At 42.7% G+C, this 19,544-nt stretch overlaps 1 long non-coding RNA gene across 1 annotated transcript; it reads left to right on the forward strand.

The window, feature by feature from the left end:
* The first annotated feature begins 14,021 nt into the window (after positions 1 to 14,021).
* LOC145419992 (uncharacterized) lies at positions 14,022 to 16,477 on the forward strand. Its single transcript, XR_013901269.1, has 3 exons — positions 14,022 to 14,070; positions 15,620 to 15,838; positions 15,909 to 16,477. It is a non-coding gene; the product is annotated as an uncharacterized LOC145419992 (long non-coding RNA).
* Positions 16,478 to 19,544: the final 3,067 nt, after the last annotated feature.

The following is a 19,544-nucleotide window of genomic DNA, read 5'->3' on the forward strand; positions in this document are numbered from 1 at the left end:
CAGGCAGAAAGATATTAGAAAACCTTGGGTTATTGGTAAACCAGTCACGAAACAGAGCAGCGCGATGGAAGCTGACGTTATCCCACACAACAACGTAGTGAGGCTGCTCTGGCTGTGCTGGTTCCCTGTAGTCCAGCTGGAACATATGGTGTCTTAAACCATCAAGAAAAGCAAGGAGAAGCATAGTGTTATAGGGTCCTAGTACGGCATGGCGGTGGAGTACCCCTCGTTGGCTGATGGCTGCGCACATAGTGACATTCCCCCCACGCTGACCAGGGACATTTACAATAGCCCGATGGCCAATTATGTTCCTCCCCCTTTTCCTTCTTTTGGTCAGGTTAAAACCTGCCTCATCCACAAAGATTATTTCATGGGGAACAGGCCGTCCTTCAATCTCAAAGATTCTCTGCAAAACACATAACACAGTAGAGTCAATCGGTACCCTGAACCACAGTTCAAGAGTGCTGAAATGGCAGCATAAACTGCCATGCTGTGATGGTACACAATACTTTATACAGTATCAAAACTCATACCTGAAAATATTCCATACGTTGGTTTTTCACTCTGTCAGAGTTTAGTTCGAAAGGGACTCGGTATGCCTGTTTCATCCGGAATTGATTCTTTCGGAGGATGCGGTCAATTGTGGAGAGGCTGATGGCATTTATGCCTCGAAAAAGATGATCATCCTCAATCACTCTCCTTTGAATCTCTTGCAGGCGGATTACATTATTTGCAATTACCATGTTTACAAGTTCCCTCTCTTGCTCCTCCGACAAAAGCCTTAACCTGCCTCCACCAGGTGGTCGTCTCTGTGTCCTACAAAAATAGAAGCACTCATTACTGTAACTGTCACACATTCATTTTACAGGCAAATAATGGAAACATACTGAAACTCAAGACACATAAGTTCAGTAACTTAAACGTTACTGTACCAGTCTTACTGCAAGTACACCTACCTGTTTTCCTCCCTGAAGGTTCTGATGATGGAGGCAACAGTGAAGCGACTCAAATTTGGTTGTACTCGTTGCCCAGCCTCCCTCATAGTCATCCCATGGACAAGGACATGGTCAGCTAAAGTGGCTCGAATTTCATCCGAGACTGACTGTCGTCTTGCCTTTGCTCTTCCCCTTCCTTGTCGCCGTCGTTCTCCACCTCCACCTCCTTCACCACGTCCTCCTCCTCCTCCACCTCTCCCTCCTCCTCCACCACCTTCCTGTTGTCCTAGGTTTTGAAATTTTAGTTTAGAGGCCTGGTTATAGTGTTTAAGCAATCGAGAGAAACTGTAAGACAAAAAATGCAACCAATGCATATCCAGTGGCACATTTTTATTCATATACAATATAGTAGGACATACATACCAAAAACATTATTCCACCTCAGCATCCTGTCTGTGGTCTGGGTCAGGCCAGAGAATCTCATCCACATCACAGGCTATATTGGCCCTAGCTAGTCAGTTGGGGTAAAATCTTAATCTTCTTGCATGTCTGATCCCCCCTGGCATGCATCTACTGATATGTCTAGGCAGCCGTCTTCCAAGGCCTGGAGGAGGTGAACATGGACATAAGGTTCTCTGTCGTACACCTTCCGCCAATATGCCGAAAATAACTCCTCTATCGGGTTTAGAAAGGGAGAGTATGCAGGCAGAAAGATGTTAGAAAACCTTGAGTTATTGGTAAACCAGTCATGTAACATAGCAGCGCGATGAAAGCCGACGTTATCCCAAACAGCAACGTAGTGAGGCTGCTCTGGCTGTGCTGGTTCCCTGTAGTCCAGCTGGAACATATGTTGTCTTAGACCATCAAGAATAACAAGGAGAAGCACAGTGTTATAGGGTCCTAGAATGGCATGCTGGTGAAGTACCCCTCGTTGGCTGATGGCTGCACACAGAGTGACATTCCCTCCAAGCTGACCAGGGACATTTACAATAGCCCAATGTCCAATTACGTTCCTCCACCTCCACCTACTCCTCCTGGGTGTCCTAGACCTCCTTCTCCTCCTCGACCTCTTCCTTTGCATGTCTTTGGATCCATTGTTTCAAACCTGAATGAGCTGAATTTGGCCCTTTTGTCTATCCATCAGAGTTTCTGATTGGTGTGTGATGCATTTTGACTCCTAGTGTTTCCACTTGGTTAATTGTGTGCTAATTGAGCTAAAGCTGTGCTGATGTGAGTTAATATTATTGCATGCTAGTGCTTTCTAAGTGACCACATGGTGTCAGCACTGACAAAAGAAGGGATTAGTGTGTAGAGTTTTGCAGTAACAGTTCACCACATCTGACTCATGTGGTAAAGCAGGGGCATGGTGTTTATAGCTCAGGGAAATGGGTGTGCTTTTTTGGAATTATGAAAACTGAGTTCACAAGATTGGTTATAGTGTTTAAGCAATCGAGAAAAACTCTAATCAAACAACATTGTTAGGGATATATATTGAGGTGCCAAACCTGGTCATTAAGAGTAGCACCAGGCTACACCAGCACTTTTAATATGGAAGTCTTTTGGGATTGGCTCGCTTTTGGAACCAGCCTCAAGTGGCCAGAGAAGGAACTGGCAGGGACACTGTTTTCATTGCCATTTGGATCTAAAGTGCATATTAAAATATCCATACTTGTTGTAATTTCAACAAATCAAATTTGCAAAAACAGCTGTAATTTGATCTTTAGTCCAGCAGTTATGAATTATATAATACTGTATAATGTGAGACACTAAAAGGAGAGTTTCCCTGCCAGCCAATCTCAAGAGCTGCTGGAAAATGAAGAAAAGTTTTTAATTAAGAAAAAGCTCCAAGAAGGAGGCACAGGGCTAGGCAGTGACAGTCAGCTCTTAGAATAATTTTCATTGTCCATTAATCTGTCAATATTTTTATGATCAAAGGGGACATCTTCAAATACTCCATTTGTAATAGTATTAAACAAAGGTACTGTAAATCACTTCACTTTAGAAACTGAAATGAACACATGTGACATACATAGACAGCATCAAACATTGTTTTTTTGTGACTTTGTTATTTATGGTTCAGGTTGAAAAAAGAAACCCCCAGTCCTTCTGTCAAATGAAACCCTTTTTGTTTCATGTAGAATCAGCAGGCTAAAAGCAAAGCTTGTTATTCTTATTGTAGCAAAGACAACATTCTAGAAATGCAGGGCTTGTATTTAACAACAACTGTATGCACATATGCTGAGGAGTCGGTTTGACTTGCAGTCATAGTGAGTGGGTAATGTGAAATAAAATGATGTTATTATAGCCATCTATGCTGTAATTATGACCTTTTTATTTTAACTTAAATGTACTGCAGGTATGAATACTCTAAAACGATCCAAGCATATCTGGGTTTAGTCACACAGGAAAATGCCCGGAGGACTGTCAAGAAAATAATCACTCCTTAATATTCAACTCCTTAATGCTGTCTTTCTCATAAGTCACATTTGGCTGCAGGTAATCTCTCTTCCAGAGAGTTCATTTAGGCTCATTCTAACCTCAAATCAACTGCAGAAATTAAACATTTACACCTGAATTGCACCCACATGGACTTTCTGGAGTGATATGAGCTCACTATAAATTATTTCATTAAATTAATGTTGTTAAAGTTGAGGGTGGATATTTATATGAAGAGGCAAGGGGCCCAAGTGATAGGAGAGGCTACAGTGTTGATTCAAATAAAGTTTTATATGCTCTAGTTTTTAAGAACTGCCTCTAAGAATGATTCATTTCTACATTAGATATAATGTTTATTACCAACCTATAGCTGAACACAATGTCAGTGTTTGTTCTGTTTGTCAGTATGAGTTATGTTACTGCTGAAAACTGGTTGGAAACAATGAATGGTCTACAATAAGACGAACGTTGAATTCAGATCAAGGCATGAAATAATTATGGCTTCTTGCTGGTTTAGCTCGCTGGGTTGAGCTGGTGACCCATTTCTGCAAGGCCAACACAGAGACCTGGGTTAGAATCCACCTTGAAGCCTTTTACTGCATGTCTTTCTTTCAGCTTTCTAGTCTTTGTTCCTCTGTCCTAAAGGCTAAAAAAAACCCAAACAATTATGTCTTCTCAAAGCTGCTGCTGGGTATTAACCACAATGTTTTCTTTGGTAGTAATGTGTGGCATGCTTGATTACAGTATGTTGCTCCCAACTTATTTTTCAAAACAAGAAAAAGTAGTGCCACTAACACTAAAAGACAGTTTGAGGAAAATGTTGACTGGCACATGGCAAATGCTAAAATGAAATTATGTGACATCCTGGGATGAAAATATATCTGCAGTTCATGCATACAGACCCACCAACAGTAGGAAAACTCTACCATTCATAAAAATGCAAGACTGATATGAAAAAAAGTTCAACTGCCAACCCAAAGGCAACCAGTGAATCTTGCTTTGATTCCCTCTGGAAACAGAAGCAGAACTGTTAGAAATGAGGTACGACAGATTTATGAACTGCATGTTTTGCGAAACTAAAGAATTCTGTAATCAAATGTATCATCAACAAAGCACTTTTAAAAAAAAGGATGATGACTCTAATAGTAACACTTATGTAACTACAAAGTTGATTTTGATAAATCAGTTAAGAATCACATAAGATATGGATGCTGGTTAGAATGCTAACATTATCTGGGTAGATTGTGCTAACAAGCACAGTTGAATTTATAAATGATTTCAAGAACTAACAAGAAAATCCAGCCTGTCAGTTGGTCAGATCAACTCAGAGAAAGACTAAAGTCGATAGGATTCATCCTCAGCAACAACATGGATACTGAGGCACGATGATCCTTCACATTGCTCTAGCAAAAACCCCCAAAAACAAACAAAAAAACAAAATGCCATGAGAGCAACAGTGGAAAAGTTGATCTGACAGTGAACATTCCTGGAAACATGTTGGTTGTGTGACTAAAAATATACTTAAAGCTGGATATATATGACAAAGTGTTAAGAAGGGGATTTGTCAGAATGTATCATTTGGCATGCGGTTCCACTTTTGTTCATGTCACCTTATTTAAAGTGCAAAAGATGCAAAAATGTTACAGATATAGTTTTCTATTTTGTATTTGTTGAAAAAAAAAGAATGGAGAACATTAGGGTCTATCCTCTGAAAGAGAGAAGGAATAAATTGTGATTTTTTTAGGAACTGATAACACAGGACACTGTCACAAAATATCCTTTTTATTTTTTTTAAATAAATAGTAGCCACTGCTAAGTTATTACCCAATAATGTTTTATATTGTTACTTTAGGTACCTGTACCTTTGAAATGTTTTCATAGATATTTGAAGATATAAATGTTATACCATCATGTAAAATATGCTTTGCTAAAACTTTAATCTACTGAAACATTAATTAAAAAGTGCACAAAAGCACTTGTGTCACATTATTCAGTAGTAACTCTTGGAGACTTAGAGATTTGTTAATCATCTGTCTCTCGGCCTCACATTTTGTGCCTCTGACAAAGTCATTTCTACTCACTGATGCCATAATGTCATTCAGGAGAGTTGCTTAGTCACTTATGATGTCATAATAGAAGCAATGATTGATTTTTGCCATAGAGTCATAGATGCTGTAATTGGTCCCAAGAATAAATCTCCAAAGTGGGCTCATTAATTAAGACGAAGCGAAATGACTCAGCTAGAATTTAATGGCTTAGTGAATTAAGCCCCAAAGAACAGTTGAATACATTTTGAATACTTGAAGAGCATTGATTTATCTCAACTTCATATAGGTGACACATTTGCTGTTGTAGCAGTTTAAGTGTCTGACAAAAGAAACAAACACACTTAAATCATCTGAATTCTAAAAAGAGACTCCAGGGGCGGATCTAGAGAGATTAGAGTGGCGCAGAAATCAAATAGGGTGGCAAAATCAAAACCATTTCTTTACACTTACGTACATACATTTTGTAATCTGCATTATATATTATTATAAAATAAATATACACATGTTTCATACAAACATAGTCTGTAACTTTTTTGTTTTCTTTAGCCCACATAATTAAACATTTCAAATACATGAAACATGAATTTTGATTTCATGTACTGTATGTAGCTCAATAAGTATAAAATCTAGAAAGCTACATGTCGTGAGGTGGTTCAGTTACAAATACAAGTCTAACTCAAGTTTCACAATCTTTTTTTTTATTAGAAATAATCAAATTGTTACATGCTTAAATTTACACAAAATGCCAGAAATTTGCATTGTCTTGAACAAATTTTTTGATTTACTGGATTAACCCTCTGGGATCCAGGGTGTAATAGGCCATTTTCATTATTTTTGATTTTACCTTTATACTTCACCTTTAAAAACTATTTGCCCTTGTATCACCATTTTTAGCACAATCTCATTGTGGCGTGGGTGTGGTCTCTGGCCGGCTGCAGAGGAGGGGTGACGCCGGCGCGGCCGCATTCCCCAGCAGCTGCTCCGATTGCTGGCGAAGCAATACCAGCTGGTGGTCCTGCGTGGCAGCCTGACGAGCCGCCATTGCCGCCATGTCCAACATCATCTGGCCCAAGATCTGCAGCGGTTGGGCGGGTGGCTGGCCGGCTGGCCGGCTGGGCAGGCGGCAGACCCGCCGGGGGAGCAGGTGGAGCGGGCTGGGGATCGGACATCGTGCCAGGGTTTCGGCACTAGTGTAACGTTTGTCCTGTAAAGCATCCACGGGACACAGGTGTGGGGACAGCAATACTTTTATTAATACTGTGGTTTCAGGTTCTCTGGGACACAGTCACTCCCGCTCTCTGCTGTCACGTCCGCTCTTCCGCCTCCGACTGTCACTACGAACATATTGTAATGCATTGGAGGTTCGCGGAGCACAGAGAGCGGGTGAGACAAACGACCGCGGATACGGCAAGAGAAGCCGGCTTTGCATCCTCTCACCGTTCGGGTGGCCAATAGAGCTCGTTGGGGACTTATACAGCAGCTGGGGGTGTGGAGAAAGACATGCCGACGTATAGAGGCACTTTCCACGCTTCCATGAAGACCCCCAGGTATGATGGCAAGGCTGACTGGGAAGCTTTTTATGCACAATTTGAACTGTTGGCCAGGGCTGGTGGGTGGTCTGCTGAAGAGAAATCCCTGCAGCTAGCTATGTGCCTTACTGGCAATGCCCTGTCTAGCTTGCTGCTTTTGAGCCCAGAGGGCAGGGGGCATTATGATGCTTTGGTCGGGCTCTGAAGAGGCGATTTGGTTCTTGCTCTGCTCCGAGCCTGCTGCGCTCCGAACTGTGCAGCCGCCGCCACCGACCAGGAAAATCCATTAGGGACCTAGCTAATGACATTGATGGGCTGGTCCACCGCACCTATGCCCACATGCCCCCCACCATCCAGGGTGAATTAGCTAGTGACCACTTCCTCCAGGCCCTGTTACCAGATGAGCTGCGGATCCAGACACTGTTAGCTCACCCTAAATCCCTTCAATAGTCCCTTGAGCTGGCTACAGAGGGAGAGTTACTGTGTGCTGGGGCTGCTAAACCCCTGACTGAGCTGACCAGGCCACCGGAGACGGGGTCTACAGGAGGGACTGCACCGGGCGCCGCAGAACCCGCATGGGCGGAGGGATTGACCCAAGTGGTGAGAGCTCACGCTACGTGGGGTACAAAGGCCGAGAAGAGGGCCGAGGGTCTGCCGAGGGGGGTGCATTTATTACCAGCGGAGGCTTATGGCAATTTAAAGTTCTTCCTTTCGGCCTCTGCAATGCCCCTGCCACGTTTGAGAAACTCATGGATAAGGTGCTCACTGGAATTCCCCGCGGAGAATGCGTGGTGTACCTGGACAACATCTTGGGGCCCTCAGACTGGTCTTGGAGAGGGTATTGGCAGCAGGGCTAAAACTCAACCCAAAGAAATGCTGCTTAATGCGATGTGAGGTTGCGTTCCTGGGCCACCGACTGGGGGCCGGGGGGGTCGGCACCATAGATGATAAGATCCAAGCTGTTAAGGACTGGCCCACCCCAAAATCTGTGCAGGAGTTAAAGAGCTTCCTGGGCTTGGTGTCGTACTACAGACGGTTTGTAAGGGGTTTCTCCTGCATAGCCGCGCCACTGTTCCACCTGCTCCAAAAGGGTGTGACCTTCCAGTGGACAGTAGGCTGCCAGGTAGCTTTCACCTCACTGCAAGAAGCCCTAGTGGGGGCCCCAGTGCTCTCTCCGCCTGACCCCACTCTGCCTTTTGTCCTTGACACAGATGCCAGCAGTGTCGGATCTGGTGCAGTGCTAGCCCAGGTCGGGCCTTCAACAAAACTGAACGCCGCTATTGTGTCACAGGGCGGGAGCTGCTCGCAGTGGTATGTGCCATATGCCACTTTAAGTACTACCTCGGGGGCCTCCACTTTACGGTCAGAACTGACCATGCTGCCTTGCAGTGGCTCATGTCTTTTAAGGAGCCAGAGGGGCAGCTAGCACGCTGGATTGAGGAGCTGCAGGCTTATGATTTTGAGGTTGTGCACAGACCTGGGGCCCAGCACAGAAACGCAGATGCGCTTTCCCGCAGACCCTGTGCCCAGGACGGATGCCACTACTGTGAGAGGAAGGAAGCTCAGGAGGAGGACCAATTGGTGCCCGATGTAAAGTGTGCTGTGACGGGGGGAAGGAGGGGGAGCCATCCAGTCAGAGGCTGGTTGCTGTGGATGCAACGGAGTGGAGACATCAACAGGAGGAGGATGCTGACATCAAGCCAGTGCTTGGGTGCATTGAGGAACAGCGACAACCCCAATTGGAGGAAATCGCCATGTTGTCACGGGCCACAAAGGGACTCTGGTCCATGTGTAATGCCTTGCGGCGGCACGATGGATTGCTGCAAAGGGGCTGGAAGGAACCAGCTACGGGTGAGATGAGGTGGCAGTTGGTTGTCCCGTGGGCCCTGCAGTAGATGGTGCTTCGTGCAGTGCATGGGGCCCCAGGGTCTGGCCACTTTGGTGCCACCAAAACACTCCGCCGCCTCCGGCAGGGGTTCTATTGGGCCCGACATAGACGGGATGTAGAGGACTTTTGCCGCCGCTGTGACAGCTGTACAGCACGGAAGGGACCCACAGTCAAATCCCATGCCCAACTGCAACAGTTTCCGGCAGGGTACCCTATGGAGAGGGTGGGGATGGACATCCTGGGTCCCTTTCCCCGCACAGAAAGGGGAAACCGCTATATCCTCACAGCTATGGACTATTTCACAAAGTGGCCAGAGGCATACAGTTTACCTGACCAAGAGGCCGAGACAATTGTGGATGCTCTGGTGGAGCGGATGTTCAGCAGATTTGGGGTGCTTGAAGTAATCCAAACGGACCAGGGCAGGAACTTTGAGTCCCGTGTGTTCGCAGCCATGTGCGAGAAACTAGGCTCCCATAAGACCCGTACAACACCCCTCCACCCACAGAGTGATGGACTCATTGAGAGATTTAACCGTACACTAGCAGAGCAACTGATGCTAGTGACGGCTAAACGCCAACGTGACTGGGACAGTCATGTTCCCCTGGTCCTCATGGCATATCGTTCGGCGGTCCAAGACTCCACTTCGTGCTCCCCTGCCCTCTTGATGTTGGCCAGGGAGATCAGGACTCCAGCGGAGATGATGATGGGCCAACCCCCGATGCTGATGGGGACCAACCAGGTCCTGACTATGCAAGGAAGCTCCAGGATCACATGGAGTCTGCTCATAACTTTGCTAGGAGGAAACTGATAAGTGCGGGGGCGCGGCAGAAGAGGAACTATGACGTCCATTCCAGAGGCCGACATTTTAACGTGGGGCAACTGGTCTGGGTGTACAACCCCCAGAGGAAAAAGGGCAGATGCCCTAAGCTGAACAGTGACTGGGTTGGACCCTGTGAGGTTCTGGAATGTCTGGGGGAAGTGGTGTATAGGGGACAGACTGGCCCCCTATTGGGGTGCGGCCACTTCACTGGCACAACAGAGTGGGCCGCAGATGGACCTGGACTCCACCCCTACAGACTCTGCCACCACCATTGTGACAGCCCCTTCTGTGAGCCCTGTGAGCCCTGGGCCCACAGCCACTTCGGACGTGGCCCCTCCACCTCCCTCTGGGCGCCCTCGCCCAAGGAGGCACCATTCACCACCAGGCCATCTGAGAGACTTTATCTGCCCTCGTGGGCGAGGGACTTTGAGGGGTTGGGGTAGTGTAACGGACTGGGTTACAAGTTAGTTGACTGTTGTGTTATCAGTGTTTTGTGTTCAGAATTACCAGTTACTTATGGCATAGTTGGACCACACCCGCAGCATGGTGATTTACTGAGTGTCCTTAAATGTGCAGTAGTCTAGAGGCCGGTTGGCCTGTCAATCAGATCAGCTACCAATGACAGAGAGTCTGGAGGAGAGCATGTGTGTGGTTGGCTGAGAGTGTTCGGGGGGCGGGGGTTGGAGAGCTTTTTCCCTGTTGTTTTGGCGTTGGCTACGGCCCACAGTAGCCCGTGTTACTATTCTGAATAAACACCGGTAACCGGAACGCTGATCGTCCACACCCACGCCACACTCACATGTCTGAATTTACAGCTATGTTTTTATTGATGTGCTGTATTAACACAATTGATCTAAAACCGCACAAAAAGCAGAATCAGAATCAAAATACTTTGATAATCCCTAAGGAAATTATGTAAAAGATAAAAAGTTTCAAAAATTGAAACGCAAATATACATTGGAAATTTTAAAACCTATGTAGGGGAGACCGGGGATAGTTGTAACACTTCCAATCTCTCCAATCAGGGCTAAGTTTCAAATAATGTGATTCATGTGAAACATGAGAAAAATTAGCACATTTTGGCAAACACAGACAATTTAAGAAGAAAAAAAGTAATTTTGGCTGTAATGTTAGCTAGTTCATGGCTATAGGAGTCTGGGTCATTTGTAACAGCAACAGTCTGGGTTAGTTGTAACAATAATGCAAATGTTACAACTTACCACACTACTACTTTAACTTATATTAAACAAGTTGGGGCAATGACATCAGCAGAGAGGTTCACTGGTCACCTTTGTATATTCGGTTAATGCCATTGGCAACACAATTCCTCCAATGTTTGTGCTCCCACGCATACATTATGCAGACCACTTTGTCAGAGATGGGCCAGTAGGAAGTATTGGTAGTGGAAATAAATAAGGATGGGTGAGAGAAACAGATTTCCTCATCTTTTTGAAGCACTATGCAAACCACACCAAGGTAAGCCATGAAAAAAAGTAATTCTTCTCATGGACATCGCAATTGGTGCACAACTAAATTTTTTCAGCTTCATTGTTATGTCCAAAAGTTGGTGCAAGAGTTGTCGGTTAAAATACCCACTGAGCCAATGAGGCCAAACTCAAGGAAGACCAACCAAAATTAATGAAATATTCAGTTGTTGAAAATTCCATAATTTGTCTTTTTTAGGGGTTTGGAATATGTTTAAAAGCTAGATTTCTGCATTCTGTCACACACACACTTAGCTACATAAATAGTTCTAAGTGCATTCAGCTGTTGAATAAAAAAGATTACATGTTAAGATTTTGTCAGTACCCATATTTCATTGCGTTACATTTCACCCCAGGATATGTTACAACTAACCCAGACTATGGGGTTAATTGTAACATTTCACTCTTTGTGTTTGAGACCATACCATGTAATGGGTAATTGTGCTGCAGAGAAAATAGCTGTACTTTTTAGTAGCAGAGACATGTAAATACTTTGCATTACATTTTGAATCCACTACCTTAAAAGAGCTCCAAGCTACAGACAGAAATGTCAAAAATGTTACAACTATCCCCGGTCTCCCCTACACATTTTGCAAACAATCAAGTTATATTCAACTACCTAAAAATTTAGCCAATGCTTCAGGTGTTTGGTTTTTTTTGTACAACCATTTAAAACTGCTAAACCAATACAACTAAAATTAAAGAACAATCAGGTGTCACAGTAGGATGCCACACTAATTGTTTGTGCCACTTCAAAAAATAGGTTGTCCACAACGAGACAAAGGAGAACATCACAGGCCTGAAACCTGCAGGTCTAACAACAGGAGAGTGTATTGCGCCTGTTCTCCACCTGGACGCATCCGTAGACCCCAGAGGTGTAATAATTTGCTCACCTTTTAGCTAGACGTGTTAATGCTATCTTGTTTTAATTAAAAAAGTCCAACACAGATGGCATAAAAAGTCTCCTATTTGTATTTGCAAAGAGCGGTGACAACGTTGCGTTTAAGAGGTGAAAACTCAACTCACTCATTGCATATGTATTTCTGGGAATTCCTTTCTATAGGCACAAAATACAGAGAGGGAATATTTAAATCCAGCATGCAAAGTGATTTACTAACATTTTACAATTTACTGCTAATTGCAACGATATTTAACAAAGAAAAAAAGCATGCCTAGCAAAACATTCCAACAACAAAGTGAAGTTATACAGTAGTGCTGAAAAGATGAGGAATGTCTATAAGCACGTCTTCAGGTGTAATTCAAACATTTTTCAAAGAGAACAAAAGAGTTTAAGAAAAAAGAGAACGGCATCACAATGTGCACTGTGAAATAATGCAGTACACAGCAAATTCTCTCAAGTCATGAAATTTACAGTTTATGAATTCTGGCACATCCTTTGTTCTGATTAGGGCCTCAGAACACTGTTTATTTATAAAAGAGGCAGGACTGCTCAGTAAAAGCAGATGTGTGAAGAAGTATTTGCTCTTATTAGAGAAAGTTTTCCATGCCAATCCATTGTGCAAAAGGAATTCAGGTTCTCGTGCATTAATAATATGCTATTCAAATTTTATTCAGTGTAATGAATAAAATAAACAATGTCAGCTCTTCAGCTTCTTGAATACTCAATGGTTGCAGTGTAGCTCAATGACTTGTCAGAAGCAAGTTCATATGGCTTAAAGTGGAACATTAATTTGTTTGTTTTAACCTAAAATTAGAAACGAAGCGTGTCGAGTGATGATTCAGTATGTCCATTACCCGTGATAACTAACAGTGATCTCTTGTCACAGAGTTCTACCCAGAACAAAGGGTATGCTGAGAATGTTTCCCATAATTTCTTTCTACACGTGAATGCTACCATTTTAATGAAGACACAACTTTCATAAACAAATCTGAATGCAGAGATCAAAAGTCTTTTAGCTGTAAGCAGTGTGGAATGGGATATTTCAAGTCATTCAATCTTACAAATCCTAGTCTCTGTCTGTGCTTTCAGACACCTGTTTCTAAGGCAAAAGTATGATCCTTTGTTGCTTACTGGGACTCTCTTTCCAGCCATTATCCCACTGAACACAAGAGTGAAAGACAGTTTTATGCCCTGGACTGAGCCCCCTGAGGATGTGCAGGGACTTAAAAGAAAACCAGAAGTCAGACTCTTCTTCTTCATCTAAGCTAGGGAATGCTTTGGTACAAGGTAGCTCCTGCTCTGTTAGGTGAAATGCCTCATTCGCAGCCTAAAACATCCCTAGAAATATATTGATATGAGCATCAAAAATGTTGAAATATTGCCCATCAATCACACAAATCACTACACCACTATGTACTGTGAGCTGCCACCTGTGGATCCTTTAGTGATTCCTTCTGTGATGGGAAAAGATGTTTCTCTCACTTCGCTTGCATGCAGAAAAAAGTTCAATACACAATGTCGATACATCTGATTTTAGATAAACTACAACACTCTTTTAAAAAAATATTGATGTGTGATATTACCTCTTTTTTTAAAATATACAATATATACAAATATATATATTAGATGTTTTTAATATTTTGGAAACATGATTTAAGCAATTCAAAGAGTGCATTTCTAACTCCACTTCATCCGTCATTCACTTTGTAAGCATATGACAACCTGTCTTTCTCTGGTTAGGTGTCTGATTTAACCACGAAGTGTGTGTTTGATCATCAAACGTGGCAGCTGGCTCCCAGAGGTGCTCCTGAAATCAGCTCTGCCTGGGGCTTCCTGTTAGCTCAGTGCTACGACAATACACAGTCCTCTCATGAATGTGCCAGATCAAACAGAGCCTTTTGTTGTATGTTATTATGGGATGTAACATGTGAAGTGCATGAGAGCTGTCATTCGTGGCTTTGGACTGAAGCTTCAGAGGTGAGAACAGTATTTGAGTGAAAAGCAGCACGAGAACTTGGATTAAGTCAAAGTGAGTTTCTTCTTCTTAATGTCTGTTAATGAAATACATGACTGATCCTCAGGCCTGGTTTGTAACCTTTTGTAATGTTTTTTTTATTTTTGGTGGAGGGGCGGGTTGTAATTGCTACTACAGATCAAGTCAGACTGGTTTCAGAGTCTTACATATGTTGTTTGCAGCCTCAGGACATGCTGCAGTTGGTACCTGTGGTATTAAACAAACAAAATGCATCAAACAAGTACCATTAAGTTTTCAGAATTCTGGCATTGAAAATATCAGCAATGGTGACGTCCCCAAAATCTATGGTATGTCTAGTCCTATTGCAGCGTAACTAAGGGAGGATTCAGGGTCACCTGATCCAGCCCTAACTATATAAAGCTTTATGACAAAGGAAACTTTTAAGCCCCAGAGGGTGTCTCTCTCTGGGATCCAAACAGAGCTGGTTCCACAGAAAAGGAGCCTGGAAGGTGAAGGCTCTGCCTCTCGTTCTCTTTTTAAATACACTAGGATATTAGTATTAGCGTGATATCCAATCACAGTGCTTTCTAATTCTTATATATGCTTCCTCTGCTGTCTGTCCTTGATCAAATATTTACTTATTGTTGTAAAAAAAACCAAACATACAGTCCATAATGTGACCAATACATCTGTTTCTACCACCGCTCGAGGAACGCAAACAAAATGTGAAACCTCTTGTGAAATATCTGCTAGACTGACCAACAAAACCAGGCAGAATCGTCAGCTGTCCCAACTGTAACAACAACCTGAGTAAACTCAGTCCCATATTGGTGTCTTAAAAAATAAAATGAGAACAGCCATTACTGAACTAGACAACTCTTTTAAGTTTTATTCAAAGGGTTATTAAATCTTGATTATTTAAGTTGTTTCTATATTTTTATGAAGCAAATTAACATATTTATTCATTCATATTCCCCCACAGGACTTCCAGGGCCTTGTAGTATTTCATTATAAAAAATAACATAGATAGTTGGGATGTCTCCAATACTGATATTTACAATAACTTTCAATGCCTTCGATACCAAAATTCTGAAAACTTGATGGGGTTTTTTTTGTTTTGTTTTACTTTGTCTTGGGGGTTTTTTGCTTTCAAATGCCACCGATACAGCAGGCCATATATGCACCAAGGCTGCAGTTTTTCCAGATGTGATAGGTGGCCTACAATTGTTCTAATACATCGTTACATGCAAAAAACAATGAAGAAAGATGTCTACAACAAATGCACAAGAACTTGAGCAATAGAAATGCAGTATCATTCTGTATATTTTCCTTCCACGTAGCCAGACTTTGTTGTACTTTTCATGAAGTGGTTTGGAATGACAGCTATCCAGGCTTTCTGAAAGTCATTACAAGTTGTTCTTTGGACTGGCTGCTTTTTATTTTTTTATTTTGTTAAACCATTTAACACTGGTGGCTGTCATTATGCTATTTTTAAGACCAGGACATACAAAGAAAAGGATGAGCTATTGCAAATTATCCAAGAAGTGGACTCAAAATCGGTGGGAAAGGTCTTATTGGGTGATATATTTGTCACGACCTGCAGGATCGGCAAGGCGCTGATCAGCATCTCTCCACTCCTAGCCCCCCTTCTCTTCTCTTTTTTCTCTCCCTCTCCCCTGTTTTGCCCGGGCGGAACTCATGGCGGGTTCACGCCCTCGGTCCACGCCTTCCGGGATCGTGCACACCTGGGCCTCATCAGACCAGCTGGTATATTAGAAGGAGGAGATCAGCTGTTCAACGCTGGATTGTTGTGAAGGCTGTTGTCAGTACACACCTAGCTCAAGTTTCCTGTGCCTCTGTCTCAGAGACTTAACGTGTTCCTTTGTTCCTAGATTCCCCGGACCCGTCCCCGTGTTTCCCCGTGTGGAGTGTGGACGGAGTGACAGGTCGCTAGCGGAGTGAAGAGAGGCTGTTCTGAGCGCGTGTGTGATTTCCCCGTTTTCCCTGGAGCCCTGGACCCCTGCCCCTCACGTCTTGTATATAGCACTAACCTCGCACTGTCTGTACATACACTTGGTGAAGATCTGTAATAAACAATCTCTGTTTGAACGCTACCCAGGAGTCCTGCGAGTGGATCCTCTAAGCAACCCGTGACAACATTTGAAATTTCTGGTTCAAATCTCTGTCAATATGCATCTCAAGAGGAGGTCAAGAGTGGGGTATAATAGTGATCTTGTCAAAACTGATGGAGAGCATCTGATTGTCAGTGGGTTCATTTTTCATCCCAAACATAGAGGTAAATCCTCTTCCATGTTCACCAACTAGTCACTTACTATGTGTGGTGAGAGTGGGCCATGTCCAGTAAGCTGAAAAAACATCTGCCTGATGCAGTGGAAAATGAATCTAGGACAGTCATGACAGTGAATAAAAAATGTAAAAAAAAACCTGTCTCTCAGATGCAGAAAGCCACCAACATGCTTTCGGTCCTGTGTCTTTGTTTGTTGGATGTCCGTCAGTGATGTTACGCAACAATGTTTTGGATCATTTAAGGCTTGATTGGTGTTTTTTTAAAATTTCATTCTATTGGTGAACTCATTCCTCTGCAATTTAACAAATTAACACTACTGATATTTTATTTCAGCAAACCAAACCCACCAAACTTGGACGTCAATGCTGCCCTCATGCCTAATGTATTTGCTCATACCAATGTGCATTCTCTGTCAATATTTGTAATATAACAGATGTCAGCACTGACAAAGGAACATACCGGGGAGCCGTGGAGCCTAATTTCTGCTTCTAATTAGAAATGTATTGATTGATGAACAGAGGTACCGTGTTTTCATCTAGTTGTGTTTGGTGTCTGGCCAACCAGCTGCATGCATGAATAACCTTTTCAGTCTCTGAAGGACAAGAACAGTTTTAACCCAAGTTGAAATAACTAGACTTGACAACAGTATTTTTTAAAAGTAAGTGTTGTCAGAGATCACTCCCAGGTTTATCTATATACTCCCACTATATCCTTTTCCTTTATATTAAGACAGTTTTGTTCCAGTCATGTTTTAACATCCTCCAGGTATCTGCATAAATGTGAAATGATTTTTTTTTTTAAATAAACCTGCAGAAGCATACACCTCAAAGAACAGCTGGGTTATGAATGGACCCCTAATAAACCCCACGCTAGCAGAGAATTGTGTCCCCAGCCTAACTGAAAAAAAGATTTAAACCATTTCAGGGCAATTACTTTAATTCCAACACAGCCATCCATCTGAGAGATAAGGCTACAGTGATCCATCGTATCAGAGGGAGCACTGATGTCTAAAAACACTAAAATGTCAGAATCCTCAGAGTTAGTAATCAATAAAAGGTTATTTAAGCTTTTAAAAGTGCAGTTTCAGTGCTATGAAGTGCTTTAAAACACTGAATCAGTGTATAATCTCAATCAGGTCTGAGGCTGCCTCTGTCCACTGTTCACAGTTAAGTTAAAGTAATTCCAACACCATCTGCTCAAACTCTGGTGGATGTTGTTTAAAATAAAGTGGGGAAAAAAGCGCAACAAATCATATAATTAAGTTGGGACCCCAACATGTCCAACATGCAAGCTGAAGTAGGATGCTCTGCAGGTCATTTGCTATGGAGCATTTTATTTTGAAATTTGTTATATTGAGTGAGATGGATGATCTCAGAACCTTTATGTTTTTACTATAAAATAACTAAAAATAATCTTGGTCTTTGTCAGAATCACAAACAAAATAAAATTACACTTAAAAAAATGAGATCAGACAAATAACTTGGATAACTACATGCTTGTTGGAACGTCAGTATCTCCTCTTCCCTGTAATGTCTGCTTCAAAGATGCGCTTCTTTATTAAACAGTAATTAAATTAATTTAATTAGAAATTAAGTTAAATAGTTAAAAAAAAAAGTTCACTGTAAACAGTTGACTCCTAAATCTACATCTAAATTCTGAAGAAGAAGAAAAAGGCATCTTACTACTTGACCAAATGTGTGTGTGTGTGTGTGTGTGTGTGTGTGTGTGTGTGTGTGTGTGTGTGTGTGTGTGTGTGTGTGTGAGTGTGTGTGTGTGTGACTGACTAACATGCAGAATCTTCAGGTGTTTTTAATCAAAGTGAGTTCAAGGTGGCCACATACAGCACACAGCGGCACACAGATCAATTCAGCTATGAATATTTGCTGCAGAAACAACATCACATATATCAGACCTCAGAGCAGAGTGACCCAGCTGAGTTCTTGATTATTCAAATATGATATACGAGTAATAGCGGGCATACTTCTCAAAGGTCTCAGTAATGTCTCCATGAGTCTGAACTTTATTGCAAGAATAAATTTCTTACCAGAGTCCTGAGCTGAAAAGAATCGTTGTGCCAATACCAACGCAGCTACAATGAATTTTAAGGTCATTTGGGAGTGAAGGACTTTGGCTTGCTCACTGCTGGCAGCCCGTTGATAACTTTGTTTTGTTTTTGGCGATTTTCAGGAGACATATGGTGTGTGTTATGGTCTAGACCTGTTTCTCCAGACCCATCAGCAATGCTGAGATCAAACAGAAAGCCGAAGAAGAACTCATTCTGCTGTGAGAGACCCCGCTCACTGCTCTGGGTCCTGTGCTTGAGCTGTGAGGGAAAGCAGATCAGTATGTAGCGATCTGTGAAAGTCACTTCATCAGTCAGCGCTGCTCCTGGGGGACACATTCTGGGCTGTACGTGTATAGAGTGGAGTGCAGCATGTGAAATAGTGGACATATGTTATTGCACTCAAGTGTGGGTGTGAATATGTATGACCGGTGTAATGTGAATATCAGAAAATAAGAAGAAGGCGTCCGTGTGTGCGTATCATGTTAACATCAGAGGCGGACCCCGCTGCTGCTCCTCTGCTGCCTTGCATTAAAGTCCATTTTAGAGGAAACTATGCAACATCTGGAAAAGTCATCACACACACACACACACACACACACACACACACACACACACACACACACACACACACACACACACACACACACATGTATATATCTCAGACTAGAGTCATGGACCACATGTAAAATTCATAAAACCAGAACGGTGTCTGCAATAATCTCTATTGAAATCATTTGGGTGGATGTGAGCAGTAGCAGCAGCAAGAACACTAACTGCATGTGTGTCAGTGTGGTCATTCAGGTCATTTAGGTTTGGGGGAGGGCTGCTATTGGTGTGTCTGACCTAAAGAGGCCAAAGGACGTTGCCTTTAAAGAGGCTTAGAGTCTTTGCAGAGTAGATCCAGATGACAGAAAACAATAAGTCTATTTTCAGTGCTTCTACAAATTTGACAAAATGTCTCATTAATCAACTATGGAAAAAATTCTAAGTGCTCAGAACATGATTTGGAGTAAAGAATTTTAAAAAGAAGGGTTGGGGAAATCCTGTCAAATTGTGCACACCTCATACACTGTGTTTTCTATTTAAATGTCTTTTGTTTTGTTTTGCTGTGAACACCGTTTAACAAGAGCATGATTCCCTGTAGTTCTGTCATAA

The sequence above is a fragment of the Astatotilapia calliptera genome, chromosome 14, assembly GCF_964374335.1.
Source record: "Astatotilapia calliptera chromosome 14, fAstCal68.1, whole genome shotgun sequence".
In the NCBI taxonomy this organism is placed as follows: Eukaryota; Metazoa; Chordata; class Actinopteri; order Cichliformes; family Cichlidae; genus Astatotilapia; species Astatotilapia calliptera.